Raw genomic sequence first — 27,205 nt, 5'->3', positions numbered from 1 at the left:
TATTTTAAAATAATATTACTAAATAGTGATTTTATTCTTACTAATAGAAGGGAGAAATGGGACCATTTATACCAAAATGTTCAAAGAGGTTGGGAATACAGGTCATTTTTTTTGTTTATCTCTCTTTCCTAAATTTTCTACCACAAACATTTAATCATCAGAAAAAATTATTCAAAAATGATTCCAGCCCCACACAAAAAAATTGTTTTACTTTCATCTTGGTTATTTAAGCAAAGCAAGTTGTGTGGTACCTTTCTCTGCTCTGAATTGTCTGAGTGGTGTAAAGATTGGGCTTTGGGTGTGCCTGGCAGAGTCCGTACTAAGTAGAACCATCTGGAGGCACTTGCCCTTCAAACAGGCAGTCAGTGCAGGCATGAGACCTTATTGACAGGAAAAACAGGGCTTTGCAAGACAACTTGAAACAGAAGGCACCTCAGGGAAGTAACAGTTATATGGTCAGTGACACCAGAAAGGAATATGTAAGCATTGCTAGCTAATAAGAAACATAATTCTGCCTGTATGCATTATACTTCAGGGACTTGAAATAATAATGATGAAAGGATTTGCTACATTGTAAAGAATTTGAAAAAAAAAAAGTGCTGTACCATGTGGAATCTGTATGGTCTACATATGAAATTGGAAAGACCCATTATCACAAACATGCGTTTGGCCATTTCCCAGTTTTTATAACACTTTCACACACATTAGTCCATGAGAACCTATGCACCATTTAAGTAAGGTATGACAGATCTTATCATCCCTGATCTGTGGATTAGGAAATTGAGGCACAGGGAAGATAAAGGAGCTTGCCCTGGGTCATAGTATACAAGTTGTAGGCAAAGAGAAAGTTAAGACCCAAGTTCCCAATTCCCAATCCAAGGCATAAAACCTACACTAAACAAAAAAGAAGTGCTGCATTGTAGTAAATAAGTGTGATTCTCCCATTTCCTCAGTTTTTCACTCTCTAAAGTTCACTCTCCAAGGCAGGGGTGGGGGCACATATCCCGAGTAAAATGATTTATTGGGAGGTAAAAGAAAATATTAGAGTATCTATGGATATCCATTTTGGAGCAAGGAAGGAAGGTAGAGGGGGAAAGAGGGAGGAAGGGAGAATTAGGCTTTATGAATATATTTAATGTATAGACTGATCCTGGTACACTCACACAGTCCTACGTCAAACAGCCATGGGTCAGGAATGGGATGTGTGATTCCCTGAAGAGGGTGTGGGGCCCACATGTATTAGTTTCCACAACAGGAGTTTACAAGGACCTAGTTAATATGGATTATGTTACATAGCTTTAATAAACAAACCCTCAGCCAAGTACAAGGTAAAAACAATGACATAATCAATTCTAATAGGAAACCAGCCCAAAATAATTCTAAGTTATCAAGAACATTTTTTAAGTTTTTATTTATTTTAACAGAAAGAGAAAGAGAGGAATGGATGGAGAGAGAGGGAGAGAGAGACTCCCAAGCAGGGATTCTGTGCTGTCATGCAGAGCCTGGTGAAGGACTCAGGAACCATAATATCATGACCTGGGCCAAAATCAAGAGTTTACTGAGCCACACAGGATACCCAAGAATGACATTTGAATTATAAAATTATATCCATTATTTTAGTAATATACTCACCCCAATGAATGATGTATCTTGAGATATTAACTAATTATAGTAGTACATATATATAAAATTCAAAATTAAATATGCATATATGAAACTGAATTCTAAAAAAAATTATACTACTAGTTATAAGCAATCAAAAAAAAAAAAAAGGCTTGGAGGTCACTGCAAAAAAGCCAATAAAAAATCTCTACTTCTCTTTGAGTGGGCATTGTCTGAACTGCCCCACTGCCATTTAAAAAAGCTGCAAAAAGAATCCCCCAAATTTTTTACATTAAACCTATCTGTTTCTTAGTCGCAGAGTTGTGAAATTCTCCTTTTCCATGGCCAATCATGTGCCTTCAAACATACCCACACCATTTAATTCTACAAAGAAAGAAAGACAACCTTCCTTTGGTCCTGTGTCCCCCCTTCCACAGTAGCCCTATCCTAATTCTCAACTCCTGGCAGTCTGTAGATTCTCCATCACTTCTGCCCACTCCCCACTATTCCTCCCCCACCTACTTCTGTGTGGCCTCCACCTCCACAGTCTACTGAGCCCACGAAGTTCCTTCCTCATGGGGCCCAAGTGATCACCTTCTGGCCTGTTTTATATAGGATGCTGTTATTTTTTCTTTTTTTCCTGATTTTCCAATAACTATCCAAAATAATCACTTTCAGTCCCTTTGCAGCCTCTTTTCCTTGTTTTGGCACCTAGTCCTATGCCTTACCATTGCCTTGGAGGTATATCCTTTCTTCTTCACCTGGCTGATTCTCAAATCTGCGTCTCAAGCCTTGACCTCTCCCATGCTCCAATCTTCATTTGCCCAAATGTTTACAGGATTCCCACTGGCAGCCTCAAGCTCAATGTACATTAAGCAAAACAAATCCTTCTCCACATATCTTCCTGATTTTCATTGCCTCATCAGAAATATCACTATTTTCAGTACTGCTAGAGTGAGAAATTCTGGAACACTCTGATCCTCTCTCTCTTATGTACCATCCTCATCCAAGCTGGCACAGAGACCTGGCATTTTGCCTTTAAGGAATCCCATTGATCTGATGTTTCCTCTTTGTTCTCTTCAGCACACCTGCTCTGGGCTCGCATCAGCTCACACCTGCATCTCTCCTACTTCCTTTTCCTGTCTGCCTTCTCAAACCAAAACTGGCCCTTCTAATGTACCGCTGCCCACGAGGCTGGAGCCAGGCTAAACTTGGTAATAACTTGTTTCATCATGTCGCTCTCTCCAGGGCTGAGGGCCCAGTGAGCTTCCCACTACCACCAGGTCAAATCCAAGCACCTTTACTTGCCCTGTAGTGTCTTTCTAAGGAGACCACCTGTAGCAATCCTGTTGTGTCTCTGGCTCCCAGTAGACACTCTGTTCTCACTAGAATTGGCCTCATTGGTTTCCTGCCCTCCACACCCATTTCCCTCAGCCTTTCACACCTTACACACTCCTCTTTTCACATGCTCTGCCATCAGATAACCTGTGCTCTAATCATTGGTTTCCTGCCCTCCACACCCATTTCCCTCAGCCTTTCACACCTTACACACTCCTCTTTTCACATGCTCTGCCATCAGATAACCTGTGCTCCAATCCCAGCTCTGCCATTGATTACCACTGTCACCTTAAAGAAAGTAACATCTCTGAACTTCAGTGTCTTCATATGTAAAATGGAGACATGACCACCTAATTCCAGGGGTGTTGAGAGGATTGAATAGCACGAGGTATGGAAGGGTTATTTAACCCAGCACCCAGCACAGAGATCATAACTGGGCCTCTTCTTCAGAGTAGCAAAGCATAATTAGCAAAGTGAATGTCATGGGATAAATGCTTAGTTGGGTGACTGAGTAATAGAAGTAGTAAATGCTTAGTGTGTGTTGGCTCAACAACCTTTAGCCTCTATTCACATTACCTAACCACAGACCTTGAAACATTTCATTCTTCTTTAAACTCCTCTGACACTTAACCCCTAACACGTAAAATTTTATGTCAGACCTTCTTTTGTAATTCTTTCATGTCTGTTGTCCCATCCTCCCTAGTTTGCAAGTTCCTTGAGGACAAGGATGGTGATATTATGAAACCTGACATGTATTGAGTGTGAACTACGGGCTAGCACTTTACATTGATAAACTCATTTAACCCTCATAACAACCCAGTGATAGCTTGCTGTTGTCACTGCTGTGTTAGGAATCAGGGAACAGAGACCTGAAATCCAGGATGCTAGTGACCGGTAGAGCCAAGAACCCTGTGGTCTGGCCCAGTGACTGGGTATGCTACAGTCTGCTGCTCCCCAGGGCATGAGATGCCACCCACTGGGGTAGGGATGAGAGTACTCAGTATTTGGTATACTTCCCTTATAGCAGTTGGTTGAACTCCCAGACACATTGCTTTAAAAGTATTTGAAAGGAGGGGTGCCTGACTGACTCAGTAGGTAGTGCATGCATGTGACCCCTGATCGTAGGGTTCTCAGGGCAAGCCCCACTTAGAAATTACTTTTTTATAAAAACTGTTTGAGAGGAAAAGAACCAAAAAAAACTATTTGAGATAGAGCTATTGCCACCTTCCTGTCCCCCCACCCCCAAAGACTAAACTTTCCCTTAGGAAGCATCCTAAAAAAAATCAGAATTATATACAAAAGCCAAGATTACTGTTGAATGCTTTGCAACCTGAAGGTTGTTATATCATATAGGAAATTGTTATAGTATGAATGTTTGTGTCCCCTTCCAAATTAATATGTTAAATCCTAATGCCCAAAGTGATGATATTAGGAAGCAGGGCCTGGTGGTGATTAGGTTATGAAGATGCAGACCTCATGAATGGCATTCGTGCCCCTATAACAGGCCCAAGAGAGCTCCCTACCCCCTTCCAACATGTGAGGACACAACAAGTGACCCCAAGAGGGTTCTCACCCCACCCTGCTCTCTCTCTAATCTTGGACTCCCAGCCTCCAGCACTGTGAGAAATAAATATCTGTTTTTATAAAGGACTCAGACTACAGTATTTTGTTACAGCACCTGGAACAAATGAAGAAATGAAGGAAGAAAGGAAAAGAGAAGGGAGAAAGGGAAGAGGGGAATATGGGAGAAGTAGGGGGAATAGCCAACAGAAAAGAAGGAACACCAGAGAGGACAGATCTTCCCAAATAGCCCCCACCACTATGGGTGTCTCATTCTGAATGACCAACAACCTTCATTTATGTGTTGCTTTGCACTTGCCCTTTCTTGGTTCCCCCAAGGAGGGGAAGAGTTCTCCCTTGAGATGCTGGAATGGATGGACTGAAAGCTAAGGAAGAGGCTGCTGGAAACCTAGAGCAGAGGCTGGTGGCATTAATGCCCTACCAGGGAGACCTGTCCTCCATCACAAGTGTCCTGTGAGATTGAAATATTGCACAAGGAAGCACAATGGTTGGGGCTGACTTTTACACTGTGCTTAATGACAAATTCAAGATGGTATATAAAGCAAGAATTTATCCTTTTAATGTTTTTTTATTTTTGGGGGTGGGGGGAGAGAAAGAACATGAGTTGGGGAGGGGCAGAGGGAGAGGAGGACAGAGAATTCCAAGCAGACTCCCCACTGTCAGCGTAGAGACCCATGTGAGGCTCAGACTCACCAGTTGTGAGATTATGACCAGAGCCCAAACCAAGAGTTAGACGCTTAGCTCACAGAGCCACCCAGGTGCCCTATAAAATAATTTAATATGCAAACTCACACAGGATGTTTTCCAACCCTAGAAACTCACTTTGAAAAATATGAGTGGATTTCATGCACCTTGTATCAACCAGTTTCATGGTAGACATGAAACACAGTGTAAATGATCCCAAGCATACCTGTGGGCTTTTATAAAGGGGCCAGACTGGCACCATCATCCCACAGGTTGTCACTTCTAAATATCGTGTATCAAGAACCTCTAAAGATTGTGTATCAAGAACCAGCTTCCAATCAGAGAATTTCACTGTCATCAGTGTGAAGGTCACCAAGCAAATATCTTTTCCAAGATATATATAGAAGCATCCACATATCTGAATTATCAACACTCAAATACAGGAAGACATATGGCTGTTTTTCAGTTCTTACAGATGCAGAAAATAAGGAGGACTGAGAAAATGAAGCATGACAGCAAACTATGGGCAGCCTAAACCTCACCTAACCTCAGCCTTGTTTTACTAGGTAAACAGCAGCTCTGTTAAAACTACATGATACCAGATGCTGCAACATTCGTTGGTTACAATGAACTCACTATTTATTACCTCCTGTCACTGGAATAAACAACAAATATGCAGTTTCTTCAAAACCAAATTGTTTTGCATCTAGTATCTATTTCATGTTCCTACTCTCCGCCCCCCGCCAGGCCTCTCCTGAAACCAATTTGGTCACATCCACTACATTTTAAAGAGTCTTGCTTCACACTGCAAAGGGTAACAGCATGGATTTTTATAATCTACATCTTAGCAGGAGGGAATTACAGCATAAGCTGCAGGAACATTTTCTTATGCACAATAAACAGAAAGCTTTGTAAATATGAAATAACAATTTCCACTAAAAGATGCATGTTTAAGTTGGTATTTCCAGTTATATAAAGCGTAAATTTATTCAAGCAAAATGACAATCGGCTGCAACTTTTCCATGACGACTCTGGCTATGGTTTTCTCCAAACAATGTAAGGTTTCATATTTTTCCAGAAGAGACCATAGGGAATGTCTCATGAATTGTTCCTTAGATTTTTTTGTCAGCACCACACAACATTTCTATATTAGACTCAAAAACACTACATGTAGCTGTAATAATACCAGTAATGAGTCACTGTCTTTAGATCAAATTACATTTGAATTAATTACCTTCCATCTACCTCCTTTCTTGGGCTCCTCTTTCTCTGACCTGAGCATCTGATCTTGCCAGCTTCTAACCTCACCATCCCCCTTTCAGCCTAGTCATTTCCAACTGGGGCAGTTTGCTCCCCAGGAGACATTTGACAATGTCTGAAAAATATTTTTAGTTGTTGCACCTATGGAGTGCTACTGGTGGGAGGAGTCAGGGATTTTGCTAAACCTCCCACAATGCACAGGACAAACTTCCAACAACAAAAAAAAGTTATCTGGCTCTGGGGCACCTGGGTGGCTCAATCAGTTAAGATTATGACTCTTGGTTTCTGCTCAGGTCATGATCTCACAGTTCATGGGTTCCAGCCCCGCCTCGGGCTCTGTGCTGACAAGTATGGAGCCTGCTTGGGATTCTCTCTCTCTCACTCTCTCTCTCTGCTCCCCCACCCACTCTGTCTCAAAATAAATAAATAAACTTTTAAAAAATCTGGTCCCAAATGTCCATAGTACCAAAGTTGAGAAACCCTCTAATAACCTTACCAAAACATTAAAAAAAAAGCCTTTCAAGAATCTGCAATGGATCCTTAATTTATTACATTATAGATTTCAACCTCCTCAGCCTTACTTTCAACTTCTAACATACAACTTTTAACCATAACTAAATAAATATCTGATGAACATCTGTCATGTGAGGAGCTGCAAAGATACCAGAAGAGTCAGATAGATTGGTGCCCTCTAGAAGTCCAGCCTCTGATGACAGATCATTGACAGCATGTCCAGTACAGGCCTAGTACCTGGTAGGTAACAGGAATGGTCTCTCTCCTGCTTCTCATTGACTCTCACCCCAGGCAGACTGTGATGAATGCCCTGTAGAAAGCAATGGAAGCTTGCCTCCCACTATTCCCCATATACACCTCTCTTACAAAGATAAGATACTCAAGGATCAGGGCACAACATTCTCAGTGAGGGGTGACTGTGCACTAAGCTTTCTCCCCTCCTTCCTAGTTCCACGTGAGGATTTGTATGCTGCCAGCAAGGGTTAAAGGTGTGTGCACTGCAGCTGTAGAACAGCGCAAACCAACAACACTTTGGGAAGTGAGACGAATATATTTAAACCTTTATTACTAACCCCCCATTGATCACAATCCCTAGGAAGAAAGAAAACAACATATTTGTAAATCCAATATGCATTTGTTGTATGGGAGAGGAATGTCATAGAATATAAACTCATGATTTTCATTTTCTCTTCCTCCCTTGTCTCTTTCATTCCTAATGAATTATTTTGTATGCTGATTAAGAATATAGTACCTATATAAGAAGCATTTATATTTGGACTTCTCAAAATGCCATTTTCTACTCAGTCTTGATTATCTTTTAGTGTGCATGGCCACTCTACTCTTACTGCTAATTGAGGAATTAATATTGTTGTCAATGGCTATGATCTAGCCATAAATTGTTCCTCCTGAGATGCCTTTGCGTGCTCGCAAATTGCTTGTCTCAGACTGACACCTTTGTTCTTGAGTTCAAAATGTTAAGAGTCAAAATATTAACCTGTTTTGATAGAAAGATAGCAATGAAAACTTGCTTCTGGACAAAAGAAGAGAAGGCTTAATATGTCAGGCTCAGGTATCTCAGGTGTTGAAGAAATGAGAAGAGACATTCAATGCATAAAAGCTCTGTGCAGTCAAGAACTATCTGCAAAATGATGATTACAATTCTCCACAGACTGTATGGAAGAGAACGTACTTCATTTTGCCTTCATTCTCCTGGGTAGGACATAAATGATTCCACTCAAGATATTTCCAGGAAAGTCTTTAGCCCCTTCTCAGACATCTTTTTCTTGTGTTGATGAAAACGTATTCACATTTCAATCCATATTCATAGTTGGACCTCCCTCATGTCTAAGCATAGTGACCATAAATCTGAAACAAGGAATATTATGCCTGTGTTTGGGTAACAGTTGTTCTGAAAGCTAATAGAGTGTACTAATTTCTTTTCTTTTCTTTTTAGTTTTTGCTAACTAGAGTGTTCTAATCAAGATCTTAGCTCTAAGGCCAGACTGAGTTAGAATCCTGATCCTGCCCCTTACGAGCTGTGTGACCTCTCTAAAGCCATCTTTCCTCCAATTGTCTTAATATCAATCTATCAATCTATTCCTGCTTCAATACCTATAAAGGAGGTTAAAAGTCAAACCTACCTCATGGGGTTGTGTTGGGCCCTAAGTCAGTCATAAAATGGGCTAGCACGTAATTGACATTCAATAAATGGTAGCTTTTATTTCATCATGTGTGCATAAGGCAATATCCATTCATTGTGCCTTCGTTCTTCAAAATGAAAAAATTTCCAGGGCACCTGGGTGGCTCAGCCAGTTAAGCATCTGGCTATTGGCTTTGGCTCAGGTCATGACCTCAAGATTTGTGGGGTTTGGCCCCACATCAGGCTCCAAGCTATCAGCTTGGAACCTGCTCAGGGTTCTCTCACTCCCTCTCTCTGCCCCTACCCCATTTACACTATCTCTTTCTCTCTCTCAAAATGAACAAAATTTTCACATTTTGATCCTTTCTACTACTTAGTGATTACTTTCATTTAACCGACTGAGTTACCTCAGCACCTCCTCAACGATGTAACTTTTATATTTAACTCTAATCCTTTTGGACTTTATTTTTGTGTGTATTATGAAATAAGAATACAATTTTCCCCCACAGGGTTATCGAATTATCTTAGCACTAATTATTAAATAACTCCTTCCTTCCCTCATTGATCTGAAATGCTAATTCTAACATATACTAAATTCTTATATATTTAAGAGTCTATTTCTGGATTCTATTCTCTTCCACTCATCTATCAATCCATTCCTGCCTCAATATCATGCTGTTTTAATTTTACTGATTTTATAATATATTTTGGTATTTGTATAGTAATCTCTACTTCTTCTTAGCAAAATCAGTTACTTTTAATTTCACAGATATTGGAATTCACTGAGGTAAGAAAAATAAGGAGTCACTATGAGTCAACTACTCAGAGAATTATATAAACTGAACCTTATCAATAAGAATAGGATCTCATTGTTGCCAGCAGTAACTGAGAAATGTTTTTTAAAAATATAAAGTCCCCAAATAGATATTTGGTGCTTCCCACTGCTGGATAAAAAGTACCCTTGTTTTATCAATAATTTGAAACTTGGGCAAATTAAATCTAATCTTAGTTTCCAGTAAGGATAGGAAAAGAGAAGATAAACTTCCATTATAAGACAAATTTAGGCTAGGTACATGTTGGAATTTTCCAGTTATGAAGAGAAGTTACTTGAGTTATGTTATCTTTTTTATTGTAAAATTTTAAGAAAGGCTCAGCTCACTACTTGCATAAAAGTGGCATGAATCTAGTTCTTTCACCCAGCAAGAAGCAGGACTGGAAAACTCCTGTCTGAACCTAAGTCACTCTGAGATTGTGATTTTTCTATTTTTTAAAGTCACCTTTTATTCTATTTAGGAGCCAATGAATGAAATTATATACCCTAAATATTAATTAGTAATAAAAATGTGGTGAAAACTAGGATATCAGCTTGACAAAATAATATCCTTGTATCACTTATCGGAGAAAACCTCTTATTTAGCCTAAAAATTCTTCAAACAATATATCTGCAAGCATATTTTACCCACTGAGAAAGTAATCACTAAGTAGTAGAAAGGATCAAAGAACCATATGGTAATGATAAATAAAGAATAGATCATATAGGCAAATGCAAAAATAAAGTTATAAGAAATACAAATATAACCAAAGAGGAAACAAATGCTTCCGTCCTGAAGCAGTAACTGGTACTGGATTTGCTCTACGTAATAAACAATAGAACACCAGAGAAGATACATGAAACAATTGTTTTCAGACAGTGAATAACAGAGGAAGCAGAACTATAACCACTGAGAGAAGTGATACAAATAAAGTGAGGCCTATGACGGTCCCAGTTTTCTCTGCAGAGCTACTTTCGGATTGTGATGCAAGGAAGGGTAATTCAGGAGAACACGGCAACCTTGTTGAGTGGAGGAAACAAAGATCAGAGTCAGGCCGAGGCAGCTGGAATTTGCAGGGCGGACTACCAGAAATGAGTAAGCTAGGCAAAGCAAGAGTTAAAAATCTGAAGAGGATCTCCCTTGCGTCTCTAGTTAATGCACAGAGTAAGACTCTATGAAGTGAGGCAGAGAACATTAGTAAAGGAGCTCTAAGAGGAGCAACCCCCAGAGCTCAGAGATCTGCAAGTTGTTCAAATTCTGACCAGACAGTGAGACGCAACTTGGAAGTACAGTTGATCCTTTAACAACACAGGTACACTCACACATGGACTTATTTTTGATAAACACAATAAAGTGCTGTAAATATATTTTCCTTATGGTTTTCTTAATAACATTTTCTTTTGTCTCGCTTACCTTATTGTGTGATTAGAGTATATAATACTATAACATGGAAAATATGTGTTAGTCAATCTTCCTGTCAACAGTAGACTATTAGTAGTTAAGTTTGGGGACTCAGAAGTTTTATGTGGATTTTTGACTGCACTGTGAGGGGGGTCAGGTTAGTGCCCCTACCCCAGTGTTCTTCAAGGGTCAACTACATATTGATGAAAATTCTTACATTATTTTAGAAGTGGCACACCACTATTTAAAGGTACACTAATAATTGAAGATGCATACCATAAACCTTATATCAACCATTAAAAAGTAATGAAGTAATAAAATAAATTAGTTAATGCAGGACATAAAATAGAGTACTAAAAAATACTCAATTAATCCAAAAGATGGGAAAAAAAGAAAAAGGAAAACATATGGAGCAAGTAGAAAACAAATAGCAAAATAGTAGAGTTAATCTGTATAAATAATTACATTTAATGAAGATGGACTAAATATTCCCATTAAAAGTCAGAGGGGCGCCTGAGTGGCTCAGTTAGTTAAGCATCCAACTTCAGCTCAGGTCATGATCTCATAGCCTGTGGGTTTGAGCCCCGCATTGGGCTCTGTGCTGACAGCTCGGAGCCTGGAGCCTGCTTTGGATTCTGTGTCTCCCTCTGCCTTTGTCCCTCCTGCGCTCACTCTGTCTCTGTCTCTCTCAAAAATAAACAAACATTAAAATAAATACATAAAAAGTCAGAGATTGTCCAACTGGATGATAAAGTCTAACTACATGCTGTCCACAAGAAATTCACTTTGAATGTACAGACAAGCGTAGAAGTAAAAGGATGGAAAAATATACCACATAAACATGAAACATAAGAAAAGTGGAATGACTATCTTCATAATAGACAAAGTAGACTTTAGAACAAGGAATACTCCCAGAAATAAAGAAGGATGTTTTGTAATGATGAGATGTCAAGTTACTAAGAAGAAATGACATTCCTAAATGGAAATACACCCAATTGCTTCAAAATACGTGAAGCAAAAACTGACAAAATTGAAAGGAGAAAAAGACAAATCCACAATTAGAGTTGGATATTTCAGCACATCTCCCCACAATTAATAGGAATAGGAGACAGAAAAATAAGTAAGAATATAGAAAACTTGAATAATGCTGTCACATAACTGAATCTAATTGACTTTTATAGAACACTTCCCCCAGCCATGGCAGCATTCAGTAGTCTCTCAGGTTTTGCGTCCCTCTCTCTCCCCAACTCTCTTTCCCTCTTCCCCTCGCCCTGGTCCTCCATTAGGTTTCTCCTGTTCTCCTGCTAGACCTATGAGAGCATTAAACCATGAATCACAAAAGAAATGAGAAGCGAGAAAATATTTTCACAAAGTTTATGGGATGCAGCTAGCTAAAGTTGTGCTTTAGAGAACATCTTATTGTACTTTTTTACTGTAAAATATCCATTTGTTTTAAAAATTATTTCTAAACTTTTATAGACATTCTCTATGTGATATGACATTGTCATCATAGCTTCTTTGTTAAGCTGTCTGCTTCATCTGGTATTACACATAAATATTAGGCTTCAGTAATTGCTAGCTGATCGTTCTGTTGTTCTACAAAATGTCTGGGGAGGTAAAAGGCCATCATTCAAGTACCATAGAGTCCGGTTGTTCTTATAGATATTTAATAAACTTTTTAAAATAAGTATTTCTTCATTTGATATATTCCCTCAGGACAGTTCCTACTTACCAGTTATGGTCGTTTCACTGGGGAACAGGTACCTGGAGCTCCTTGGATAACCTTTCCAGAAGAACCTCTACACTGTTTTCCCCAGTGGCTGCACCAGTTTGCATTCCCACTAACAGTATAAGAGAGTTCCCTTTCTTGTGAGATACCAGTAAGTACACAAACGTACATATAACAGAAGTACCAGAAGGAGGGAGGAAAAGAGCAGGAAAAAAATTAGACAAAATAATAACTTGAAAACATCCCAGATTTTATTTTTAAAAATCTACATGCTTAAGAAATTCAAAGAACTCAAAGCATGATAGATGATATATAGGAGTTATATCTATATCTCACTGGAATTAAGTTGGTGTAAGTCTAAAGTAGGTTCTAATGAGTTAACATGTATTTGGTAAACCCCAGAGAAGCCAATAAGTAAATAAGAAAATAACAAAAAACACAGTGAAAAATATTGCTAAAAGAAGTAAAAGGCTCCTATTGCTCAAAGAAGTAAAAGATTCCAATAGAAAAGTTCCAATAGAAAATATTTATGGAAAATAAAGTAGTAAAGGAAGAATAAAGGAACAAAAAAAAATGAGACATATAGAAAATAAAATGTAAAATACCATATATAAGTTCAACTATATCCATAATAAATTAAATGTGAGTGTACTAATCAATTGATCAAATAGTCAAGACTGTCAGGCTAAAAAAAAAAGACTAAAAGAAAAATTGTATATATACATATATATTCTGTCAGTTTCTGCATTTTGGTGGCTCTGTTGGTAGGTGCATATATATGTTTATTATATAATTAGATAAACATATGCTTATAATACAGATAAACATAAATGTTTATAATTGTATTATATTTATATAAGTTTATAAAATTGTTTTTATAATATAATTATAAACATGTTTATTAAAAATCAGGCTTTTATAATATTATTATATAAACATATATGGTTATAATATAACCATATAAGCAATTATAAACCTATGTGTTCATAATACAATTATAAACATATGTTTATAAAAAAATCATGTCTTCAGGGCACTTGTTGGGATGAGCACTGGGTGTTATATGTAAGCAATGAATCATGGGAACTATCCCTGAAACCGAGAGCACACTGTATTCATCATATGTTAGTTAACTTGACAATAAATTAAGTTAAATAAATAAATTAAAAAATCATTTTTATAATACAATTATATAAACATATATACACCTACCAACAGAGTCACCAAAATGCAAAAACTGAGAATTGAAGAGAGAAATAGACAATTCAACAGTAATAGTCAGAGGCTTCAATACTCCACCCTTAATAATAGAATAACTAGAAAGAAGATAAACAAAGAAATAAAGATTTCAAAATTTATAAACCAACTATATTTGAAAGACCATATAGGCCACCACCAAACAACAGCAAAATACATAGTCTTCTCAAGTGCACATTCACCAGGATAGATCATTGCTAGACTATAAAACAAGTATCAGTAAATTTTTAAAAATTAAAATTATATAAAGTATGTTCTACAGTCATAATGGAGTGAAAGAGGGAAATCAATAAAAGAAAGAAATCAAAAACAGAGTGTGTGGGGACTCACAAACATGTGGAATTAAATAATACATTCCTAAATAACTAATGGATCATAGTAGAAATCACAAGATATGAAAATACTTTGAGAGGAATCAAAATGAAGCTACAATTTGCCAAAAATTATGTAATGCAGCTAAAACAGTATTTAGAAGGACAGTTATAAGTGTAAACACTAAATTTAAGAAGAAGAAATATCTTACATTGATAACCTAAACGTCCACCTAAAAACAGTAGAGGAAAAAAGGGAACTGAACTTAAAGCAAACAAAAGGAAAGAAGTAACAGAAATTAGAACATAAATAAAATGGAAAATTGAAAAACAACACAAAAATTTAAAGGATCAATTTGGCTCTTTGAAAAGAAAAGGAAGTTGACAAATATTTATTTATCTAGTCTGACCACACAAAAAGAAAAAGAAAAAAGACTCAGATTAATATAATCAAAACTAAAGGGGGGGAGGAACAATGCTACTAACTTATAGAAACTTTATAAGATTATAAGAAAGAGTCACTTGTCAGGCAAAGATGGCTGTACTCAGCCTAGTTGAGCAAAGGTTGGAGTGCGCTCCCACTCACTCAGCCCCTTTTCGGGGCTGGTGGAGACATCAATTGCTGTGCAGAGAGCATAAGGCTCAAGATGGAAAATCATGAAACAGATGATATTGTCAAGGAAAATTTCATTTTCAATTCCAAACCCAGAAAAATTAACCAACTCCCAGAAGCAGAAAGGAAGCTATTTGAAGATGGATCAACATATATTGGACTTAATGCTGCTTTCTGTGGTCTAAGAGCAGATAGTCTTTATTGACACATCTTACATGTGACCTAGGCTCATCCAGGTGCTGGTTTACCAATGGCAGTGATCCCATTTTTTACTGCATACACATCTTACAAAGGTTTTGTAAGGTTACCTTTGAATACAGGTGATTTGACTTGTGAAATCTGTACCATAACACAGGGTAGATCTGTTGGTCTTGTTTTTAGTGGCCCTGTGCCCTGTTTTCTTGGATATCCCCATGAATAGTGGTCAGGCAGTCAGATATGAGTCAGCCCTGCTACCAGAGAAAGGAAACATCTTATCTTACTGGACTAGAATTTCTTATTTATTTATTTAATTTATTATTTTTTAAAATAGCTTATTGTCAAATTGGTTTCCATACAACACCCAGTGCTCTTCCCCACAAGTGCCCTCCTCCATCACCACCTCCTCTTGGACTAGAATTTCTAAGCCTATGTTTAGAAAGATGTTACTTCCCATTTTGCTCTAAACTGTGTTTGTAGCATACCTTGGATCTAGATAATATAAACTAATTATAAAGACTCTTCAGTTACCTGAACCTGGCCTAGAAATTCAGTGATGGTTAAACAAATGTGCACACAAAAATAAAGTTGTAATGTATGAATAAACATGTAGTATATGAATTATTAAAAAAGATTATAAGGAATACTATGAATAACTGTATGCAACAAATTAAATAATATAGAAGAGACAAATGCATAAAAGTGATACTGAAATTGACTACTGAAATTGAATCAAAAAGAAATAGAAAACTCAAATAGACCCATAACAAGTAAAGAGATTGAAGTATAATTAGAAAACTAACAAAATAAAATTTTCAGGCACAAAATATCTTCATTGGTGAATGCTACCAAACACTGAAATAAGAATTAATGCCAACTCTTCACAGACTCTTCCAAAAATGAGAGAGGATGAAACACTTTCCAAATTATTCTATCATACCAATATTATGCTGATACCTAACCAGAAGAAGACACCACTAGAAAAGAAAATTGACCAATATCTTCTCTGAAAACAGACTCAAAATTCTACAGCAAAATACTAGCAAACTGAAACCAGAAACATATAAAAAGAAGTATACACCATTATCAAGTGGAATTTATCCCAGAAATGCAGTTTGTTTGACATCTGAAAGTCAATTAATGTAATACATATCAACAAAATAAAGGACAAAACCTGCATAATCATCTCAATAGATGCAATAAAAGCATTAGACAAAATTTAACCTTTCATGATTAAAAAAAAAAAACCCTCGACAGACAAACAAGAAATAGAAGGGAACTTCCTTAATCTGATGAATGACATGTCTAGCAGCTAGCATGTACAGCTAGCATAATGGTAAAAGACTAAATGTTTTCACCCTAAGATCAGGAATAAGACAAAGATGTCTCCTCTTACCACTTCTATTCAATATTGTACTGGAGATTCTAGCCAGGGCAATGAGTCATGATAAAGAAATAAAAGGCATCCAGATTGAGAAGGAAGAAGGGAAATGCTTTCTGTTAACAGATGAAATGATTTTTATGTAGAAATTCTAAAGAACTTACTAAAAAATATTAAAACTAGTAAATGAGTTCAACAAGATGGCAGGATACAAGATTGATATACAAAAATCAACTGCAGGTATATACATTTCCAATGATCAATCTGAAAACGAAACTAAAAAAACAATTCCAAAAAAATAAAATACTAAGGAATAAATTTGAATAAAAGAAATGCAAAACTTATGCTTTAAAACTATACTTTAAAAACTATAAAACATTGAGAAGCACCTGGGTGGCTCAGTCGGTTAAGTACCAATTTCAGCTCAGATCATGGTTTCCTGGCTCGTGAGTTTGAGCCACCCATCAGGTTCTGTGCTGACAGCTCAGAGCCTGGAGCCTGCTTCGGATTCTGTGTCTCCCTCTCTCTCTGCCCCTCCCCACTCACATGCTCTCTCTTTCTCTCTCTCTCTCTTTGAAATAAATAAACATTAAAAAAATTTTTTAACTGAAAACATTGAAAAATTTAGATTTAAATAAGTAGAAAAACAACTTATATACATGGAGTGGAAGACAATATGGTTAAGGTAGCAATATTCACAAATCGGTCTATAGACGCAGTGTATTTACCATAATTCCAGCTGATTTCTTTGCAGAAAGAATTTCTTTGTAGGGACCCAGAATAGCCAAAACAATCTCGAAAAACAAGAACAAATTTGAAGAACTCATACTTCCCAATTTCAAAACTTATTAGAAAGCTACATAGTCAAGACTGTGTGGTTTTGACAGAATGACTCACACTGAAAGTCCCCATAAATAAGCCTTCACCTTCACAATGAACTGATTTTTAACCACAGTGCTGGAGCAATTCAGTGAGGGAAAGTGTAGACTTCTTAAGCAACTCATGCTGGGACAAGGAATAGTCACACACAAAATAATACATTGGGTCGCCTACCTCACACCGTGTGTAAAAACTAGCCCCGAATTAATCAAAGACATCAGTGTAATAGGTATAATTATAACACTCTTAGAGAAAGACACAGGAGTCTTTATAATTTGAATTAGGGAATGGTTTCTTAGATATGACCCTGAAAGCATAGACAACAAAAGAAAAATAAATTGAGCATTATAAAAATTAAAGACTTGTGCTTCGAAAAAATTAGAAAATAAATTAAAACTCTTGTCCTTCAAAACATTCCATCAAGAAAATAAAAAGCCGGGGTGGCTCACTTGGTGAAGTGTCCGACTTCAGGTCATGATCTCACGGTTTGTGAGTTCGAGCCCCCTGTCGCGCTCTGTGCTACCAGCTCTGAGTCTAGAGCCTGCTTTGCATTCTGTGTCTCCCTCTCTCTCTGCCCCTCCCCCGCTCACACTTATCTCTCTCTCTCTCAAAAATAAATAACATAAAAAAATTAAGAAAGAAAAAGAAAAAAAGAAAAGTAAAAGACAATTCACAAAATGGTAGAAAATTCCTAAAGTATATATAGAACCCTTATAACTCAGTAATAAAAAGGCAACCTAGGTAATATAAGGGCAAAAAAATTGAATTTCCTTAAAGATGTACAAATGTACACCAGTTATTAGGGAAATGCAAACCAAAACCACAATGGGATACCACCTCACACCCAGTAGGATAGCTATAACCCTAAAGATAATGACAAAGATGATAAAAATGTGGAGAAATTGGAGCCCCCCCCCCCTTATACTACCAGTAGGAATGTAAAATGGTACAGCCTCTTTGAGAAGCAGTCTGGTAGTTCCTCCAAAGATCAAACATAGAGCTACCACATGGCCCAGCAATTTTACTCCTAATATATGCCTAAGAGAAATGAAGACCTATGTTCATGTGTAAGTTGTGCACAAATGCTATAGTAGCATTATTCATAAAAGAAAAAATAAAGTGGCAACAACAGCAACAACTGATGAATGGGTAATTAAAGTGTGGTCTAGCTGTATAATGGAATATTACGTGGCAATACACAGAAATGAAGTACTAATACATGCTACACCTTGGATAAATATTAAAAATATTAGCCTTGAGTGCCTGGGTGGCTCCGTCGATTAAGCGCTGGACTTCATCTCAGGTCATGATCTCAGAGTTCATGGGTTCAGGCGACACATTGGTGCAGAGCTTGCTTGGGATTCCCTCTCTCCCTCCCTCTCTGCCCCTCCCTCCCTCTCTGCCCCACCACCACTTGCACTTTCTCTCTCTCTCTCTCTCTCAAAATAAATAAACTTAAAAAAAAAAAGAAAAAAATTAGTGTGAGTAAAAGAAGCCAGACATGATTCCATCTATATGAAATGTTCAGAACTGTCAAATCTATACAGGTAGAAAGTAGATTATTCTGTATCCAAGACTGGAAGAGTTAAAGGTAAATGTGAAGTGACTGATTGTAATGGTCTAAAATTAACTATGGTAATGATTGCACAACTCTGAGAACATACTAAAAATCATTGAAATCATTCACCTTAAACAGACAAATTAGGGGTGCCTAGGTGGTTCCGTTGGTGAAACATCTGACTTCATCTCAGGTCTTGATTCAAGCCCTGCGTTGGAGGGTACTTTAAAAAATGGATGAGTTACATGGTGCAGGAATTATATCTCAATAAGGCCATTATAAAAAAGAAAAAATCTATTTAGGGGCACCGGGGTGGCTCAGTTGGTTAAATGTCCAACTTTGGCTCAGGTCATGATCTCACGGTTCATAGGTTTGAGCCCTGCGTCGGCCTCTGTGCTGACAGCTCAGAGCCTGGAGCCTATTTCAGATCCTGTGTTCCCTCTCTCTCTCTGCTCCTCCCTTGTTTGCACTCTGTCTCTCTCTGTCTCAAAAATAAACAAGCATTAAAAAAATTTTTTAAAGAAAAAATCTATTTAAAAAGTCTGTGAAATTTACTAAATTAGCATAATAAAAGAGAAAATAAAATTTTCTCAATACATGAAAAGCAGAGCAAAATTTAACACACTTTTAAGGTATAAAAAACCAACAAAGCCACTTTCTAAATCAAGGAGTAATTCAAAGGAACTTTTTTGACCTGATAAAAGGCATCTACCAAAACAAAACAAAACAAAACCCTAAACCAACAACTAAAGTAACAAAAAAAAGCCTAAAATAAAAGCTACCTAATGGTGAAGCTACCAGATGCTTTCATGCTAAGACTGGTAATAAAGTGCGACATTTACCTTCACCACTTCACTTTTCTGGAGGGCCTATCTTGTGCTATAAAGTAAGAAAAAGAAGACTCAAAAGTTGAAAAGAAAGAAGTAAAACTGTCTTCATTCACAGGGACATATTTGTGTATGAAGGAAATCCTAAGGCATGTACAAAAAGGCTCATAGGACTAATAAGTGATATAAATGAGGTCATATGCTACAAGGTCAATGTACAAAAACCTATTCTATTTTTATATATCAGCAACAAATAATTAGAAAATGAATATTAACGTCATTTGTCATAATATGCAGAATGAATGGGATAAATTTAAGTGTATGTACAAGATCTATACAAAGAAAACTCAAGCATTGCTGAACGAAAATTTAAAAGACCTAAGTAGTGAAGAGATATCTATAGATATCTATAGAACCTCAATCTATAGAGTCAATGCAATCTCTATCACAGTTCCAGAAAGATTTTTGAAATTGAAAAGCCGATTCTAAGTCCAAAAGACCTAAGATAGTCAAAATAGCTTAGAAGAAGGACAAAGTGGAGGTGTTACACTGCCTGATTTTAAGACTCACTATAAAGCTATAATAATCAAGAAAGTGAGGAAGAATCCAGAAATGTATCTATGCATTGGTGAATGTTTGATTTGGTCACTTGATTTTCCCCAAAGTTTGCAAAGTGATTGAACGCGAAAAGAATACTCTTTCCAACAAATGGTGCTGACGTAACTGGCTATCCTTATGAAGACAAAACAAAACCCTTGACCTTCTTCTCACTCCACACACAAAACTCAACGCAGAATGTCTTATAAAGAGGTGATTTATTTATTACTAGAAGAGAAAATAGAATAGAGAAACTCTATAACTCAAGACAACCCAAATTTAAAAAATGGGCAAAAGATTTGAAGAAGTATGTCTCAGTAGAAGAGTCAGAAATCACTCATGAGCACATGAAAGGATGCTCAATGTCCAGTCCTCAGTGAAATGGAAACTGAACCGTAAAATTCGCTACCCACTTACTAGAACAGCTAAAATTTAAAAAGGCTGCCTGCCAGTACTATCAGTAACTTACGTGCAGTAAGTTCAACCCTTATATGTTGCTGGTGGCATGTAAGTAAAACATTCATTTTGGAAAACAGTTTCATACTCTCTTAGAAAGTTAAACATGTTTACCATACAAGCCAACAATCCCACCTGTAGACATTTACCCAAGAGAAGTGGGTAAAACACATTCACACAAAGCCGTTCACAAAAATGTTCATATCAATTTTATTAGCAATAGTGAACACCTGGAAATAAACCAAAAGTTCATCAAAAAGCTAAAAGATAGGGGCGTCTGGGTGGCTGCGTCGATTAAGCATCCAACTTCCATTCTAGTCATAATCTTGCCGTTCATGGGTTTGGGCCCCGATTCGGACTGTGTGCTGACAGCTCAGAGCTGGAGCCTGCTTCAGGTCTGTGTCTCCCTCTCTCTCTCTGCCCTTCCCCCCATTTACGCTCTGCCTCTATCTCTCAAAAATAAACAGTTTTTTAAAATTTTTAAATAGGGGCGCCTGGGTGGCTCAGTCGGTTAAGCCTCCGACTTCGGCTCAGGTCAGATCTCACGTTCGTGGGTTCGAGCCCCGCGTCAGGCACTGTGCTGACAGCTAGCTCAGAGCCTGGAGCCTGCTTCCAGTTCTGTGTCTCCTTCTCTCTCTCCCTCTCCCCCTCTCATGCTCTGTCTCTCTCTGTATCAAAAATAAATAAAATATTTTTTAAAAATAAAAATAAAAATTTTAAATAACAATCAACAAGAAAGCTTCATTTAGAATCACAAAGTCAGAACATGATATTAAGATTAGCCTTTAGAGCTGAATAGAAACTCACGTCAAACATAATGATACAGGTAGATTAAAAGTAAAAGAATAAAAAAATATATGCCACTCAATAAGATACCACGCAAACATTAACCAAAGGAAACATGGAGTGGTTATATTAACATCAAAGTAGACTTTCCAACAAAATAAATTACCAGGCTAAAGAGGGACATTGCATGATAATAAAATGTTCAATTCACCAACCAGACATAACAGCCTAAATGTGTGTGCCGCTGACAATGGGACTGCAGTATACATGGAGCAAGAGTTGACAGGACTGAAGGGAGACATAGACACATCCACAGTTCAACACTCCGCTTCGTGATATGGAACCAGCACGTGGGACATTAACAAGGATCTAGAATAACTGACAACACTATCAACCAACTGGATCTGATATTCACAGGACATTCCAGCAGTAACAGCAGAATATACGTTATTTTCCAGCACATCTGCAATATCCACCAAGATAGAGCAGTTGAACCATAAAACAAACTTTAACAAATTTGAAAGAATTAAAACCATACACGGCGTGTTCTCTAAACTTAATGAAATTAAGCTAGAACTCCGTGAGAGAAAGATGAAAATCTTCAAATTCTTGGAAATTAACACACTTCTAAGTTAGTCAGAGTGGAAGTCCCAAGGGATATTAAAATGGAAAATAGATTATAAAAAATGGGTGGGATGCACCTAAAGCAGTGATTAGAAGGAAATTTATAGCACTCAATGCTTATATTAGAAAAGAGAAAAGGTCTCAAACCATAGTTTAAGTTTCTACCTCAAGAGACTAGAAAAAAGAATAGCAAAATAAGCTTACCACCAGTAGAAAGAAGGAAACAAAGATTCAAGGAGAGATCACCAAAATTGAAAACAGAAAAATAGGGAAAATTAGTGCTGGTCCTCTGAAAAGATCAGTGAGACTGATAAACCTCTAGAAAGACTGGCAAGAGACAAGACACCAATTACTAATGTCAGGAATGAAAGAGGAGATCATTAAAGATCCCACAGACATTAAAAAGGTAATAAGGAAATACTGTGAACAACTCTATAAACATAAATTAGAGGAGAGGAGGAGGAAGGGGCATGAGTTCAGTTAAAAAACTGAAAGATGTGTCTACCATGGCTTGATTCACTTAGGTAGAGAATAGTCTCTGTCATCTAGTATCATCAATTATAGTAGACTGTAATTATTTACGGTATGTTCACCAGCAGAGTTCCTAAAAAAACATGAATCAAAACCCAGTTTGGGCTCCAGGGAGAATCCACTGACTTCAGTAAGGCTGTAGACTACAGAACTTTACCTAAACGATCCCAGTGGGACAGTGAAACCCAAGTGAAGTTCACTCAGTGTGCAGCACATCTTGACACTGAAAGAAGTACAACCTTGGGACACATGATAGCGTGTGATTACAAGCTAGAACTCTCTCGAGCATACAATGCTTGAGCACCATAAGACTGATCGCTTTGCTTTCATTTTTTGTTAAGCAGCAAAGTACAGTTTATGGATCGTAACACCTCAGCAATAGCTTCTTCTTCATTGAGAATCCACAACAACATACACTCCCACATTCCAATTTTCAGTGCACAGCCAACACTTGATTTCAGGAGGCTAAAAGCCAAAAAGTGTGCACAGACTGAACCTCCTCTTTGGTGGGAGCTTTAATTCCTGCATTTCTGTGCTGGTGCAACCTACTCTGGAGCTTTCTCCTCCGGCCCTACCCTCTCCTAGCTTCCTCCATTACCTTCCTCTCTCCTGTCTCTCCTATCTGTCACAGAGTAGTTTACAGCATGGTCTCCCATATCTTTGTTCCTCTAAAAACAAAGATATAAACACCTCCCTTGCAAGACTAGTGTACAGATTTGAAACACAAACACACACAGAGCAAACACTAGCACAGTGACCTGTATGATAAATCCTCAAAACAATGCAAATTTACTTTACTTTCAACCTCCTTTTTGTAATACCAAAGAAGCAGCAGCCAGAGTAAAGAAAAAAAATGTGCAGGACCAAGAATGGTGAAATGCAGAGAAATCATGCCAAATGCCAATTTTCTCTTCTTAGAACATGTGTTTTGCTCAAAATGATAGCTCCTGAGCATGTCAGTTCACCTGGCTCAGATAGGAGGCTTACTCAGGGGCCAGCTACTAACACACTTCTATTCTTCTTTGCTTCAAACCAACACTCAATAATTGCTCATTTATTTGGAATATTCTAGATATTTAGCCTACCCTTTTTCTGGCTACTATCTGTCATTATTTAAACACACTAAGCCTCTACTGAAAGAAAGAAAAGAAAGAAAGAAAGAAAGAAAGAAAGAAAGAAAGAAAGAAAGAAAGAAAGAAAGAAAGAAAGAAAGAAAGGAAGGAAGGAAGGAAGGAAGGGAAGAAGGAAAGGAAGGAAGGAAGAAAAGGAAGTAAGGAAAGGAAGAAAGAATGAACTCCTATCTCTAGCTTCTTCCCACTCTACCTACAAATGTCTGGTCTCTTGCTTCTTCTTCACAGCCAAACTCTACAAAATGTTCTTCTCACCTCACATTTACTCCTCATTTTACTGCAACCTGGCTTCTGCCCAAATCATCTAACCATTTATTCTACAAAAATTTGAAGTGCTTCTACTCTCTGCTAGGCATTTCTGGGTGCAGGGAAGCCAGTGTGATTGGATGGAAAGAAGTATGAAATATAATAAGAAGGATAATCAAAAGCCAGATCATGGAGCACCATGTAAGCCATGATAACAATTTGGATTTTTTTTGAGTGAGATGAGAAGCTATTGGGAGATTTTGAAAAGAAAAATATGACAGGGTCAGGGGTGCCCAGGTGGCTCAGTCAGTTAAGCATACAACTCTTGATCTCAGCTCAAGTCTTGATCTCAGGGTCATGAGTTCAGGCCCTGCAGTGGGCTCCACTCTGGGCATGAAACCTACTTAAAAAAAGAAGAAAAAGAAAAAGAAAAAAGAAAGATATGACAGCATCTAATTATATTTTAAAAGGATCACTGTGGTTGCTATAATAGACAGAAGCAGTGTGTAGGGGGCAAAGCTCAAAACAGAGACTAATAAAGCAATTATTAAAATAGTCCAAGTGAGGGATGATGGAGTCTTGGACCAGATGAGTAGCATTGTAACTAGTAAGAATGATTCTGATTCTCATTGTTTTTGAAAATGAGGTTGATAGAATTGTTAAAAGGGGATGTGAGAGACAAAGGAAAGTCAAGAATGGCTCAAAGTCTTGCCCTAAACACCTGGAAAATGAAGTTACTATTTACTAAGAAAGGAAGTCATAGGGAGGGTCCAATTTGGGCAGGTGATGGAAGTAGAAAACCAAAAGTTCAGTTTTGAGGTACGTGGATGGCTCAGTCAGTTGAGCGTCAACTCTTGATTTCGGCTTAAGTCATAATCTCACCGTTCAAGGGACTGAGCCACATCAGGCTCTGAGCTGACAGTGGAGAGTGTACTTGGGATTCTCTCTTTCTCTTTGTCTCTGCCTCTCCCCTGCACGTATGTGGTTCTCTCTCTCTCTCTCAAAAACAAACAAACAAACATGCTAAGTTTGAATTGCTTAGTACACAGCTAATTTGAGAATGGTTAATTATGAGAGTCTGGAATTCAAAGGAGAGGTCTGAGCTAGAAATATAAATCTAGGAACTATTAGCATATAAATCTTATTTAAAACCATATGCCCCATAAATAGATCCATAAATCTAGAGAACTGATGGTTGCCAGAGGGGAAGGAGGTGGTGGATGGACAAAGTGAGTAACAGCAGTGGGAGATACAGGCTTCCAGTTACAGGATGGGTAAGTCATGAGGATAAAAGGTACAACAGAGGGAATATAGTCAGTGGTGTTATTACAGCCTTGTATGGTGACAGATGGTCCTACATTTGTGGTGAGCATAGCATGGCATGTACAGTTGTCAGATTACTATGTTGTACACCTAAAACTAATGTATGTCAACTGTATTTCAATTTTTTTATTTTTTTATGTCTTTTAATTTATTTTTGAGAGACAGAGAGAGACAATATGAGCAGGGGAGGGTCAGAGAGAGAGGGAGACGCAGAATCTGAAGCAGGCTCCAGGCTCTGAACTAACTGTCAGCACTGAGCCCAAAGTGGGGCTTGAACCCATGAACTATGAGAACATGACCTGAGCTGAAGCCGGATGCTTAACCGACTGAGCCACCCAAGCACCCCTATATTTTAATTTAAAAAATTAAGATAAAATAACCTAGACAGCAAGTAGTGAGAAAAGTTTAAAGCCTGAGTACTGGGGCACTCCTTTATTAAAAGGGTAAAATGAAGAAGATCCAGTGAAATAAAAGGAGCAGGCAATAAAATAAAGCAATAATGATTTCCCTGAAGCCAAGCAAAGATAGTATTTTAATGAGTGAGGAAGAACTCTGAATTGCTGTTGAGAGATCCAGTAAGATGAGAACTAAAATTAACTATTAAATTTAGAAATTTTCACCTCTCTTTTATTGTAACAGCTTTATTGAGATATAATTCACATACCATACAAGTCACACCTTTACAGTGTTGAATTAAATGGATTTTAATTTATTTAAAGCATACTGCTGCCATCATCATAATCAATTTTAGGACATTTTCACCACCTTACCTGTGCTCATCCATACTTGTAGAATGTATCAGTACTTCATTCCTTCTTATAACTAAGTACTATTCCATTGCATGGATATACCAAATTTTGTTTATTCATTCATCAGTTGATGGACATTTGGGTTGTTTTAACCATTTGGCTATTATAAGTAATAATAATATGCTCCTATGAACATTTGCTTACAATTCATTTGTTATACATATGCTTCCATTTCTCTTGACTATATATTTCTGGATCAGATGTTAACTTTTTGAGGAACCACCTGAATACTTTCCACAGAGGCCATACCCACCAGAAGTTTATGAGGGGTTCTAATTTCTCCATATCCTCACTACCCTTTCTTATCTGATGTTTTTATTATAATCATCTTATAAGTATAAAGTGGTATTTCATTGTGGTTTTGATTTGCATTTCTGTAATAACTAATGGTGTTTAGCATCTCCTCATGTGCTTATTGGCCATTTGTATATTGTCTTTGGAGCAATATCTGTCCAAATCCTCGCCCATTTTGAAATTGGGTTGTCTTAAGGGTTATTTATGTATTCCAGATACAAGTTCCTTATCAGATATGATTTGTAGAAATATACTCCCATTCCATGGGTTGTCTTTCCACTATTTCATAGTGCCCTTGGAAGCACAAAATATTTTAATTTTGTTGCTATCCAATTTTTTTCTTCTCTGGTTGCTTGTGCTTTTGGTGTTATATCTAAGGATCCATTCCCAAATCCAGGTTCATGATTTTTATGTTTCCTTGAAGAGTTTTAAAGTTTGGGCTCTTACATTTAGTTAGTTGCTCCATTTTGAGTTAATTTTATAAATGGTGTGAGATAAGGCTCCAGCTTCATTGTTTTGCAAGTGGCTTTTCCTTTGGCCCAGGACCATTTATTGAAAAGACTATTCTTCCCACATTGAATGGTCTTGGTATACCTGTTGAAAATCAATTGCCCATGGAAACATGAATAAAACATTGAGATTTGGGTATCTTCAAAAAGCAGTTTTGATGAAATGATGGAGACAAAAGTCTAATGGGAATGAGTTCATAACACAATGAGGGAAGAGAAATGGGAAAGAATGAATAGAAACAAGGTGTTGTTTTTTTGTTTTGTTTTTTCTTTTTTTTTTTTTTTTTTTTTGCTAGTGAGAGGGGCAGGAAAATGGA

General features: G+C 37.4%; 1 protein-coding gene and 1 pseudogene across 1 annotated transcript in view; one reads left to right on the top strand and one right to left on the bottom strand.

Annotated features, from left to right (window-relative positions):
- The window catches only part of CCNY (cyclin Y), a 298,139-nt gene that overhangs the window by 232,742 nt on the left and 38,192 nt on the right, over positions 1-27,205 (bottom strand). The gene's annotated exons all lie outside the window — the stretch shown is intronic.
- Positions 14,775-15,495, top strand: LOC115303434 (annotated as a pseudogene).

This window comes from Suricata suricatta, chromosome 10, assembly GCF_006229205.1.
Source record: "Suricata suricatta isolate VVHF042 chromosome 10, meerkat_22Aug2017_6uvM2_HiC, whole genome shotgun sequence".
Classification (NCBI taxonomy): Eukaryota; Metazoa; Chordata; class Mammalia; order Carnivora; family Herpestidae; genus Suricata; species Suricata suricatta.
Note: the sequence above shows the minus strand (reverse complement) of the source record. Positions and strands in the feature narration are given on the sequence as shown.